Source organism: Pongo abelii, chromosome 21 (genome assembly GCF_028885655.2).
Source record: "Pongo abelii isolate AG06213 chromosome 21, NHGRI_mPonAbe1-v2.0_pri, whole genome shotgun sequence".
In the NCBI taxonomy this organism is placed as follows: Eukaryota; Metazoa; Chordata; class Mammalia; order Primates; family Hominidae; genus Pongo; species Pongo abelii.
The window spans coordinates 16,917,438-16,931,784 of NC_072006.2; positions in this window are offsets into that span (position 1 = coordinate 16,917,438).

The window sequence follows — 14,347 nt, forward strand, 5'->3', positions numbered from 1 at the left end:
AGCTCTGAATTTCTTTCTTCTACTTATTCAATTCTATTGCTGAGACTTTCCAGAGCATTTTGCATTTCTATAAGTGTGTTCGATGTTTTGTGAAGTTTTGACTGGTTTTTCTTTGTGCTATCTATTTCTTTGAATATTTTCCCCTTCACTTGTATAACTTTTTGGATTTCCTTGCATTAGGCTTCATCTTTCTCTGGTGCCTCCCTGATTAGCTTAATAACTAATTTCCTGAATTCTTTTTCAGGTAAATCAGGGATTTCTTCTTGGTTTGGATCCATTGCTGGTGAGCTAGTGTGATTTTTTGGAGGTGTTTAAGAGCCTTGTTTTGAAGGATAATGTTGCTGAGTATGGAATTTCCATCTGATAGTTTTTGTCTTTTATCCCTTTAAAAATACCATCCCTTCTATACACCAATAATATTCAAGCTGAGCAACAAATTAAGAACAAAATCCCATTTGCAACAGCCACACACACAAAAATAAAATACCTAGGAATATATCTAAACAGAGGGGTGGAACATTTCTACAAGGAGAATTACAAAACAGAATTACAAAACACTGATGGAAGAGATCAAAGATGACACAAACAAATGCATAAACATTCTGTGCTCATGGATAGGAAGAATCAATATCATTAAAATGTCTATACTACCCACAGTAATCTACAGATTCAGTGCTATTCCTATCAAAGTACCAACCTCATTTTTCACAGAATTAGGAAAAAAAAAACTATTATAAAATTCATATGGAATCAAAAAAGAGTCCAAATAGCCAAGGCAATCCTTAGCAAAACAATGAAGCATGCAGTATCACATTACCTGTCTTCAGATTATGCTACAGGACTATGGTAACCAAAACAGGATGGTACTGGTACAAAAACAGAAACATAGGCCAGTGGAACAGAATAGAGCACCCAGATATAAAGCTGCAAACATACAATCAATTGATCTTCGACAAAGATGACTAAGTAATGAGGAAAGGATGTCCTATTCAATAAATAATGCTGGGAAACTGGCTAACCATATGCAGAAGAATGAAACTGGACCTTTACTTATCACCCTATACAAAAACTAACTCAAGATGGATTAAATACTTAAAAGTAAGACCTCAAACTTTTGAAATTCTAGAAGAAAACCAAGGAAATATTCTTTTAGGCATTGGCCTAGGCAAAGACCTCATGACTAACTCCTCAGAAACAAATGTGACCAAAAAAAAAAAAAAAAATGGATGTAGGAGACCTAATTAAACTAAAAGGCTTTTCCATGGCAAAAGAAACTATCAAGGGAGGAAACAGATAACCTACAGATTAGAAGAAAATATTTGCAAAATATGCATCTGACAAAAGTCTAATGTCCAGAATATGTAAGGAACTTAAACAAATCAATGAGAAGAAAAAAAAAAAACTCCATTAAAAAGTGGGCAAAGGACATGAACAGACACTTCTCAAAAGGAGACATGCATGTGGCCAAAAAATACATGGAAAAAAATGCTCATCATTACTAGTCATTAGAGAGATGCAAATCAAAACCATAATGAGATGCCACCTCACACCAGTCACAGTGATTATTACAAACAAGCCAATAAATAGGAGATGTTGGCAAGGGTGTGGAGAAAAGGGAATGCTTATACATTATTAGTGGTAATGCAAATTAGTTCAAGCCTTGTGGAAGTCATTTGGAGGTTTCTCAAAGAACTAAACAGAACTACCATTTGACTCAGCAATCCCATTATTGGGTATATACCCAAGGAAAAATAAATTGTTCTACCAACAAGACGCTTACACTCATATGTTTAATAAAGCACAATTTACAATAGCAAAGAAATGGAGTCAACTCAAGTGACCATTACTGGTAGAATGAATATAGAAAATGTGGTACATATACTCAATAGAATACTATGCAGTCATAAAAATGAATAAAATCATGTCATTTGCAGCACCATGGATGTAAATCAACTCAAAATGCCGGAATGATTTTTTTCCTCCAAACTACTGCAGTACCTCTCCAGCAAGGGTTCTGAACCAGGCTGAGATGGTTGAAATGACAGAAATAGAATTCAGAATATGAATAGGAACAGAGATCATTGAGATGCAAGAGTACATTGAGACCCAATCAAAGGAAGCTAAGAATCATGGTAAGATGACACAGGAACTAACAGACAGAATAGCCAGTATAGAAAAGAACATAAGCAATCTGGTAGAACTGAACACATACTACAAGAATTTCATAATGAAACCACAAATTTTAATAGTAGAATATATCAAGATGAGGAAAGGAACTCAGAGCTTGCAAACTGGCTTTATGAAATAAGACAGTCAGACAAGAATAGAGAAAAAAGAATGAAAAGAAATGAAGAAAACATCTGAGTAATATGGGATATGTGAGGAGACAAAATCCATGACTCATTGGTGTCCTTGAAAGACATGGGGAGAGTGTAAGCAACTTGGAAAATGTGTTTCAGGATATCATCCATGAAAACTTCCCCAAGCTAGCTAGAGAGGCCAACACTGAAATTCAGGAAATGCAGAGAACTGCAGCAAGATACTTCACAAGAAGATCATCCCCAATACACATAATTATCAGATTCTCCAAGGTTGAAATGAAAGAAAAAAAGGCAGGTAGAGAGAAAGGTCAGGTCACCTACAAAGGGAATCCCATCAAACTAAGAGCAGACCTCTCAGCCAGAAGAGAATGGGGGCCCATATTAAACATTCTTAAAGAAAAGGTATTTCAACCCAGAATTTCATATCCAGCCAAACTAAACTTTATAAATGAAGGAGAAATAAGATCCTTTTGAGACAAGCAAATGCTGAGGGAATTTATTACCACCAGCTCTGCCTCCTGAAGGAAGCACTAAATATGGAAACACACTTACGTACACAGACCAGTGACACTGTAAAGCAACCATACAAACAAGTCAGACTAATAACCAGCTGATATCATGATGACAGGATCAAATTCACACATATCAGTACCAACCTTGAATGTAAATGGGCTAAATGTCCCAATTAAAAGGCACAGAATGGCAAGCTGGGTAAAGAACCAAGACCCATTGGTACACTTACTTCAAGGGACCCATTTCACATGTGATGACACACATAGTCTTATAATAAAGAAATAGAGAAAAATCTACCATTCAAATGGAAAACAGAAGAAAGCAGGGGTTGCAATCCTAGTTTCAGACAAAACAGACTTTAAGCCAACAAAGATCACAAAAGACAAAGAAGGGCATTACATAATGGTGAAGGGTTCAATTCAACAAGAAGACCTAACTATCCTAGATATATATGCACCCAACACAGGAACACCTAGTTCTTAGAGACCTTCAAAGAGACTTAGACTCCCATAAAATAATAGTAGGAGACTCAACACTCCACTGACAGTATTAGACAGATTATTGGGCAGAAAATTAACAAAGATATCTAGGACCTGAACTCAGCACTGCATCAAATAGACCTGATAGACATCTACAGAACTCTTCACCCAAAACCGCAGAATATACATTCTTCTCATTGCCACAGGGCACATTTTCTAAAGTCAACCACATAATCTGAGACAAAACACTCCTCAGCAAATTCAAAAGAACTGAAATTATAACAACCACTCTCTTGGACCACAGTGCATTAAAATTAGAGCTCAAGACTAAGAAAATCACCCAAAACCATACATTTAGATGGAAATTGAACAACCTATACCTGCATGACTTTTGGGTAATAATGAAATAATGAAATTAAGGCAGAAGTCAAGAAGTTCTTTGAAACTAATGAGAACAAAGATACAACATACCAGAATCTCTGGGACACAGTTAAGGCAGTGTTAAGAGGGAAATTTATAGTACCAAATGCCCACATGAAAAAGCTAGAAAGATCTCAATTTAACAACTTAACATCACAACTAAAAGAACTAGAGAACTAAAAGCAAACCAACCCCAAAGCTAGTAGAAGACAAGAAATAACCAAAATTAGACCTGAACTGAAGGATAATGAGACATGAAAAGCCACTCTAAAGATAAACTAATCTAGAAGTTTGTTTTTTAAGAAAACTAATAAAATAGACTACTAGCTAGACTAATCAACAAGAAAAGATAGAAAATCCAAATAGGGGTCCATTCCAAGATCGCCGACTAGGAACAGCTCCGGTTTGCAGCTCCCAGCGTGATCGACGCAGAAGACAAGTGATTTCTGCATTTCCAACTGAGGTACCTGGTTCATCTCATTGGGACTGGTTGGAAAGTGGGTGCAGCCCATGGAGGGCAAGCTGAAGCAGGGCAGGCCATTGCCTCACATGGGAGGTGCAAGGGGTCAGGAGATTTCCCTTTCCTGGCCAAGGGAAGCCGTGACTGACTATACAAGGAAAATCGGGACACTGCAACCTAAACACTGAGCTTTTCCAACAGTCTTAGCAAATGGCACACCAGGAGATTATATCACGCACCTGGCTCAGCGGGTCCCTATACCCACAGAGCCTTGCTCACTGCTAGTCTGAGATTTAACTGTGAGGCTTTAAGCCTGGTTGGGGGAGGGGCATCCACCATTGCTGAGGATTGAGTAGGTAAACAAAGTGGCCTGGAAGCTTGAACTGGGTGGAGCCCATTGCAGCTCAGGGAGGCCTGCCTGCCTGTGTAGACTCCACCTCTGGGGGCAGGGCATAGCTGAACAAAAGGCAGCAGAAACGTATGCAGACTTAAACCTCCCTGTCTGACAGCACTGAAGAGAGCAGTGGTTCTGCCAGCACAGTGTTTGAGCTCTGAGAATGGATGGACTGCCCCCTCAAGTGGGTCCCTGACCCACTTGAAACCTCCCAGTGGGGGCCAACTGACACCTCATACAGCCGGGTGCCCCTCTGTGATGAAGCTTCCAGAGGAAGGATCAGGCAGTAATATTTGCTGTTTTGCAGCCTCCACAGGTGAAGCCCAGGCAAAAAGGGTCTGGAGTGGACCTCCAGCAAACTCCAACAGACCTGCAGCTGAGGGACTTGACTGTGAGAAGGAAAACTAACAAACAGAAAGGAATAGCATCAACATCAACAAAAAGGACATCCACATCAAAACCCCATCTATAGGTCACCAACATCAAAGACAAAAGGTAGATAAAACCACAAAGATGGGGAGAAACCAGAGGAGAAAAGCTGAAAATACTGAAAACTGGAGTGCCCCTTCTCCTCCAAAGGATTACAGCTCCTCTCCAGCAATGGAACAAAGCAGGAAAGAGAATGACCTTGATGAGTTGACAGAAGTAGGCTTCAGAAAGTAGGTAATAACAAGCTTCTCTGAGCTAAAGGACGATGTTCAAACCCATTGCAAGGAAGCTAAAAACCTTGAAGAAAGATTAGATGAATGGCTAACTAGAATAAACAGTGTAGAGAAGACCTTAAATGACCTGATGGAGCTGAAAACCATGGCACGAGAACTAAATGATGCATGCACAAGCTTCAGTAGCTGATTTGATCAAGTGGAAGAAAGGGTATCAGTGATTGAAGATCAAATGAATGAAATGAAGCGAAAAGCGATGTTTAGAGAAAAAAGAGTACAAAGAAATGAACAAAGCCTACAAGAAATATGGGACTATGTGAAAAGACCAAATCTACGTTTGATTGGTGTACCTGAAAGTGACAGGGAGAATGGAACCAAGCTGGAAAACACTCTTCAGGATATTATCCAGGAGAACTTCCCCAACCTAGCAAGGCAGGTCAACATTCAAATTCAGGAAATACAGAGAACACCACAAAGATGCTCCTTGAGAATAGCAAACCCAAGACACATAATTGTCAGATTCACCAAGGTGGAAATGCAGGAAAAAATGCTAAGGGCAGCCAGAGAGAAAGGTCGGGTTACCCACAAAGGGAACCCCATCAGACTAACAGCAGCTCCCTCAGCAGAAACCCTACAAGCCAGAAGAGAGTGGGGGCCAATATTCAACATTCTTAAAGAAAAGAATTTTCAACCCAGAATTTCATATCCAGCCAAACTAAGCTTCATAAGTGAAGGAGAAATAAAATCCTTTACAGACAAGCAAATGCTGAGAGATTTTGTCACCAGCAGGCCTGCCTTACAAGAGCTCCTGAAGGAAGCACTAAACATGGAAAGGAACAACTGGTACCAGCCACTGCAAAAACATGCTAAATTGTAAAGACCATCGATACTAAGAAGAAACTGCATCAACTAATGGGCAAAATCACCAGCTAACATCATAATGACAGGATCAATTTCACACATAACAATATTAACCTTAAATGTAAATGGGCTAAATGCCCCAATTAAAAGACATAGACTGGCAAATTAGATAACGAGTGAAGACCCATCAGTGTGCTGTATTCAGGAGACCCAGCTAACATGAAGAGACACACATAGGCTCAAAATAAAGGGATGGAGGAAGATCTACCAAGCAAATGGAAAGCAAAAAAAAAAAAAAAAAAAAAAAAAGCAGGGTTTGCAATCCTAGTCTCTGAGAAAACAGACTTTAAACCAACAAAGATCAAAAGAGACAAAGAAGGCCATTACACAGTGGTAAAGGGATCAATTCAACAAGAAGAGCTAACTGTCCTAAATATATGTGCACCCAATACAGGAGCACCCAGATTCATAAAGCAAGTCCTGAGAGACCTACAAAGAGACTTAGACTCCCACACAATAATAATGGGAGACTTTAACACCCCACTGTCAATATTAGACAGATCAATGAGACAGAAGGTTAACAAGGATATCCAGGACGTTATCTCAGCTCTGCACCAAGCAGACCTAATAGACACCTACAGAACTCTCCACCCCAAATCAACAGAATATAGATTCTTCTCAGCACCACATCGCACTTATTAAAAAATTGACCACATAGTTGGAAGTAAAGCACTCCTCAGCAAAAGTAAAAGAACAGAAATCACAACAAACTGTCTCTCAGACCACAGAGCAATCAAATTAGAACTCAGGATTAAGAAACTCACTCAAAACTACACAACTACATGGAAACTGAACAACCTGCTCCTAAATGACTACTGGGTAAACAACGAAATGAAGGCAGAAATAAAGATGTTCTTTGAAACCAATGAGAACAAAGACACAATGTACCAGAATCTCTGGGACACATTCAAAGCAGTGTGTAGAGGGAAATTTATAGCAGTAAATGCCTACAAGAGAAAGCAGAAAAGATCTAAAATCCACACCCAAACATCACAATTAAAAGATCCAGAGAAGCAAGAGCAAACAAATTCAAAAGCTAGCAGAAGGCAAGAAATAACTAAGATTAGAGCAGAACTGAAGGAGATAGGCACACAAAAAACCCTTCAAAAAATCAATGAATCCAGGAGCTGGTTTTTTGAAAAGATCAACAAAATTGATAGACCACTAGTAAGACTAATAAAGAAGAAAAGAGAGAAGAATCAAATAGACACAATAAAAAATGATAAAGGGGATATCACTACTGATCCCACAGAAATGCAAACGACCATCAGAGAATACTATAAAAACCTCAATGCAAATAAACTAGAAAATCTAGAAGAAATGGATAAATTCTTGGACACATACACCCTCCAAAGACTAAACCAGGAAGAAGTTCAATTGCTGAATAGACCAATAACAGGCTCTGAAATTGAGGCAATAATTAATAGCCTACCAACCAAAAAAGTCCAGGGCCAGATGGATTCACACCAAATTCTACCAGAGGTACAAAGAGGAGCTGGTATCATTCCTTCTGAAACTATTCCAATCAATAGAAAAAGAGGGAATCCTCCCTAACTCATTTTATGAGGCCAGCATCATCCAGATACCAAAGCCTGGCAGAGACACAACAAGAAAAGAGAATTTTAGACCAATATCGCTGATGATGCAAAAATCCTCAATAAAATACTGGCAAACCGAATCCAGCAGTACATCAAAAAGCTTATCCACCAAGATCAAGTTGGCGTCATCCCTGGGATGCAAGGCTGGTTCAATATACACAAATCAATAAACGTAATCCATCATATAAACAGAACCAAAGACAAAAACCACATGATTATCTCAATAGATGCAGAAAAGGCCTTCAACAAAATTCAACAACCCTTCATGCAAAAAACTCTCAATAAACTAGGTATTGATGGACTGTATCACAAAATAATAAGAGATATTTATGACAAACCCACAACCAGTATCACACTGAATGGGCAAAAACTGGAAGCATTCCCTTTGAAAACTGGCACAAGACAGGGATGCCCTTTCTCACCACTCCTATGCAACTTAGTGTTGGAAGTTCTGGTGAGGACAATCAGGCAAGAGAAAGAAAGAGAGGGTATTCAGTTAGGAAAAGAGGAAGTCCAATTGTCCCTATTTGCAGATGACATGATTGTGTATTTAGAAAACTCCATCGTCTCAGCCCCAAATCTCCTTAAGCTGATAAACAACTTCAGCAAAGTCTCAGGATACAAAATCAATGTACAAAAATCACAAGCATTCTTACACACCAATAACAGACAAACAGAGAGCCAAATAATGAGTGAATGCCCACCAACAATTGCTTCAAAGAGAATAAAATGCCTAGGAATCCAACTTACAAGGGATGTGAAGGACCTCTTCAAGGAGAACTACAAACCACTGCTTAATGAAATAAAAGAGGACACAAAACAAATGGAAGAACATTCCATGCTCATGGGTAGGAAGAATCAATATTGTGAAAATGGCCATACTGCCCAAGGTAATTTATAGATTCAATGCCATCCCCATCAAGCTACCATTGACTTTCTTCACAGAATGGGAAAAAAACTACTTTAAACTTCATATGGAACCAAGAAAGAGCCCACATTGCCAAAACAATCCTAAGCAAAAAGAACAAGGCTGGAGGTATCACGCTACCTGACTTCAAACTATATTACAAGGCTACAGTAACCAAAACAGCATGGTACTGGTACCAAAACAGATATATAGACCAATGGAACAGAGCAGAGTCCTCAGAAATAATACAATACGTCTACAACCATCTGATATTTGACAAACCTGACAAAAACAAGCAATAGGGAAAGGATTGCCTATTTAATAAATGGTGGTGGGAAAACTGGCTAGCCATATGCAGAAAGCTGAAACTGGATCCCTTCCTTACACCTTATATAAAAATTAATTCGAGGTGGATTAAAGACTTAAATGTTAGACCTAAAACCATAAAAGCCCTAGAAGAAAACCTAGGAAATACCATTCAGGACATAGGCATGGGCAAGGACTTTATGTCTAAAACACCAAAAGCAATGGCAACAAAAGCTAAAATAGACAAATGAGATCTAATTAATTTAAGGAGTTTCTGCACAGCAAAAGAAACTACCATCAGAGTGAACAGGCAACCTACAGAATGGTAGAAAAGTTTTGCAATCTCTTCATCTGACAAAGGGCTAATATTCAGAATCTACAAAGAACTCAAACAAATTTACAAGAAAAAATCAAATAGCCCCATCAAAAAGTGGGGAAAGGATATGAACAGACACTTCTCAAAAGAAGACATTTATGCAGCCAAAAAACACATGAAAAAATGCTCATCATCACTGGCCATCAGAGAAATGCAAATCAAAACCACAGTGAGATACCATCTCACACCATTTAGAATGATGATCATTAAAAAGTCAGGAAACAACAGGTCCTGGAGAGGATGTGGAGAAATAGGAACACTTTTACACTGTTGGTGGGACTGTAAACTAGTTCAACCCTTGTGGAAGACAGTGTGGTGATTCCTCAAGGATCTAGAACTAGAAATACCATTTGACCCAGCGATCCTGTTACTTGGTATATACCCAAAGGATTATAAATCATGCTATGATAAAGACACATGCACACGTATGTTTATTGTGGCACTATTCACAATAGCAAAGACTTGGAACCAACCCAAATGTCCATCAATGATAGACTGGATTAAGAAAATATGGCACATATACACCATGGAATACTATGCAGCCATAAAAAAGGATGAGTTCATGTCCTTTGCAGGGACATGGATGAAGCTGGAAACCATCATTCTGAGCAAACTATCGCAAGGACAGAAAACCAAACACCGCATGTTCTCACTCATAGGTGGGAATTGAACAATCGGAACACTTGGACACAGGGCAGGGAACATCACACATGGGGCCTGTTGTGGGTGGGGGGATGGGGGAGCGATAGCATTAGGAGAAATACCTAATGTAATTGATGAGTTAATGGGTGCAGCAAACCAACGTGGCACATGTATACATATGTAACAAACCTGCACATTGTGCACATGTACCCTAGAACTTAAAGTATAATAGTAAAAAAAAAAAAAGAAAATCCATATAAACGCAAGTAGAAATGACAGAGGATGTTACCACTGACCCCACAGATATACATATAGCCATCAGAGAATATTATGAACACCTCTATGCACACAAGTTAGAAAATTTAGAAGAAATGGATAAATTTCTGGATATATACACACTCCCAAGACTGAATCATGAAGAAATTGAATCCCTGAATAGATCAATAACAAGCTCTCAAATTGAATCAGTAATAAATAGCCTATCAACCAAAAAGAAGTCTGTGACCAAATGGATTCACAGCCAAATTCTACTAGGTGTAAAAGAACAGCTGATACCATTCCTACTGAAACTATTCCAAAAAATTGAGGAGGGACTCCTCCATAACTCTTTCTACAAGGCCAGCATCATCCTGATACAAAAACTTGGCAGAAGCATAACAAAAAAGGAAACTTCAGGCACATATCCTTGATAAACATTGATGCAAAAATCCTCAACAAAATACTAGCAAATCGAATCCAGCAGCACATCATAAAGCTTATCCACCATGGTCAAGTAGGCTTTATCCCTGGGATGCAAGGGTGGCTCAACACACAAAAATCAATAAATGTGATTCATCACATAAAACTAAATACAAAAACCACACCATTATCTCAATAGATTCAGAAAAGGCTTTCAATAAAATTCAACACCCTTTTATGTTAAAAACTCCAAATTAACTAGGCATTAAAGAAACATACCTCAAAATAATAAGAGCCATCTATGACAAACCCACAGACAACATCATACTGAGTATGCAAAGCTGGAAGTATTCCCCTCAAAAACTGGAACAAGACAAGGATGCCCTCTCTCACCACTCCTGTTCAACATAGTATTGGAAGTTCTGGCCAGAGCGATCAGGCAAGAGATAAATAATAAAGGGCATCCAAATAGGAAAAGAGAAAGTCAAACTATTCCTGTTTGCAGATGACATGATCTTATATCTAGAAAACCCCGTAGTCTAAGCTCAAAAGCTCCTTAAGCTGATAAACAACTACAGCGAAGTCTCAGCATACAAAATCAATGTTCAAAAATCACTAGCAGTCCTATACCCCAACAACAGTCAAGCCAAGAGCCAAGCCAGGAACACAATACCATTCACAACTGCCACTAAAAGAATAAAATACTTAGAAATGCAGCTAACCAGGGTATTTCTCTGAAAGGTCTCTACAAGGAGAACTACAAAACACTGCTCAAAGAAATCAGAGATGATGCAAACAAATAAACATTACATGCTCATGAATAGGAAGAACTGATATCATTAAAATGGCCAAAGCAATTTATATATTCAATGCTGTTCCTATCAATCTACTGAGGGCATTCTTCACAGAACTAGAAAAAAAATCTATTTTAAAATTCCTATGGAACCAAAAAAGAGCCCACAAAGCCAAGGCAATCCTAAGCAAAAAGAGCAAACTTCAAACTATACTATAGGGCTACAGTAGCCAAAAGAGCATGACACTAGTGCAAAAACAGACACATAGACCAATGGAACAGAATAGAGAGCTAGAAATAAGGCTGCACACCTACAACTACCTAATCTTTGACAAACCTGACAAAAACAAGCAATGGGGAAGGATTTTCTATTTAATAAATGGTGCTGAGATAACTGGCTAGCCATATGCAGAAGATTGAAACTGGACCCCTTCTTTACACCACATAAAAAATTAAGTCAAAATGGATTAAAGACTTAAATGTAAAACCCAAAACTATAAAAAACCCTGGAAAACAAACTAGGCAGTACCCTTCTAGATGCAGGAACAGGCAAAGATTTCATGATGAAGATGCCAAGAGCAATTGCAACAAAAGCAAAAATTGGCAAATGAGATCTAGTTAAAGAGCTTCTGCACAGAAAAATAAACTATCAACAGAATAAACAGACAACCTACAGAATGGGAGGAAATTTTTGCAAACTATATAGTTGATGAAGGTCTAATATCCAGCATCTATAAGGAATTTAAGCAAATTTATAAAAAGAAACAACCAACCAACCCTATTAAAAAGTGAGCAAAGGACATGAACAGACATTTTTCTGAAGAAGACATACATATGACCAACAATCATATGAGAAAAAGCTCAATATCACTGATTTAGAGAAATACAAATAGAAACCACGATGAGATACCATCTCACACCAGTCAGAATGGTTATTATTAAAAGCCAAAAAGTAGAAGGTGCTGGCAATGTTGTGGAGAAAAGGGAATGCTTATACACTGTTAGAGGGAGTGTAAATTAGTTCACTCATTGTGGAAGACAGTGTGACAATTCCTCAATGACCTAAAAACAGAACTACCACTCAATGCAGCAATCCCATTACTGGGTATATACCCAAAGGAATATACCCATGCATGGGTATGTTCATTGCAGCACCATTCACAATAGCAAAGACATGGAATCAAGCTAAATTCTCATCAACTGTAGACTGGATAAAGAAGTGTAGTACATATACACCATGGAATACTATGCAGCCATAAAAAGGAGCAAGATCATGTCCTTTTCAGGAACATGGATGGAGATGGAGACCATTGTCCTTAGTAAACTAAAGCAGGAACAGAAAGCCAAATACCACATGTTCTCACTTATAAGTGGGAGCTAAATAATGAGAGCATATGGACACATAGAGGAGAACAACAGACACTGGGGCCTATCAGAGGAGGGAGGAGGGAGAGGATTAGGAAAAATAACTAATGGTTACTAGGCTTAATACCTGGTTGATGAAATAATCTATACAACAAACCCCCATGACATAAGTTTACTTATATAACAAACCTGCACAGCTACCTCTGAACTTAAAATAAAAGTTTTTAAAAATGTAATACATGTACACCATGGAATACTGTGAAGTCATAAAAAGAGTAAAATTATGTCCTTTGCAGCATTATGGATGCAGCTGGAGGCTATTATTTAAAGCAAAGTAATGCAGACACCAAAAATCAAATCAAATACCGTTCTCACTTTTAAGTGGGAGCTAAACATTGGGTACACATAGACATAAAGGTGGGAATAATTGTCACTGTGGACTACTAGAAAGGGGAAAGAAGGAGGAGAGCAAGTGCTGGAAGACTACCTATTGGGTACTATGCTCACTACCTGGGTGACAGTTTCAATCATATCCCACACCTCAGCATCATGCAATAGACCCATGCAAAAAACCTGCACATGTACATCCGGATTCTAAAATAAAAGTTGAAAAGGAAAAAAATGATTCTTTATCTTTGACTATGATGTGTCTAAGTGTACTTCTCTTTGAGTTTATTCTGCTTGGAGTCTATCGAGGTTCTTGGATTAATCAAATTTGAGACGATTTTAGCCACTACTTCTTCTCACAATCATTCTGTTCCTTTCTCTCTCTCTTCACCTAATGGGTTCCCATAACACATAGGTTGGTACTGTTAATGGTGCTCAACATGTCCCTTGGACACTCTTCACTGTTTTTCCCTCTTTTTTCTTTCTGATCCTCAGACAATAATAGTTCCAATTTTTGAGTATTCAAGTTTGCGTTCTTTCTTCTGCGTACTTAAATCTGCTGTTAAGTGCCTGTAGTAAATTTTTCATTTCTATTATTATACTTTTCAGCTCTAGAATTTCTGTTTTGTTTCCTCCCATAATTTCTATCTTTTATTAATATTTTCATGTTATTCATACATTTTTTCCTGGTCTCTTTTAGTTCTTTGGTTATATTATGGTAGTTGATTTTAAAACTTTGCCTTGTAAGTCCAATCATTGAGCTTCCTCAGGGATAGTTTCGGTCAATGAATTTGTCCTGCAAATGGGCCATACTTTTCTTTTGTTTGAATGCCTTGTAATATTATATTGTGGTAACTCCAAAAATCAGATTTTCCCCTTTTCCCAAATTTTGCTGTTGTTTGTTTCTAAGGGGTGCCGTAACTTATTTGTTTAGTTTCTTTTGGAATGTTTTTTTGCTAAGGCTATATTCCTGGTTGTGTGTGGTCTCTGAAGTCTTCATTTTATTGTCTCAGTGGTCAGCCAGTGACCTGACAGAGGTTTCCTTAAATGTCTGTAGCCAAAAAGAGAATAAAAAATATTTTCTCCCAGTCTTTGAAGTTTGGCTTTAAGCTGGGGCATTCATTC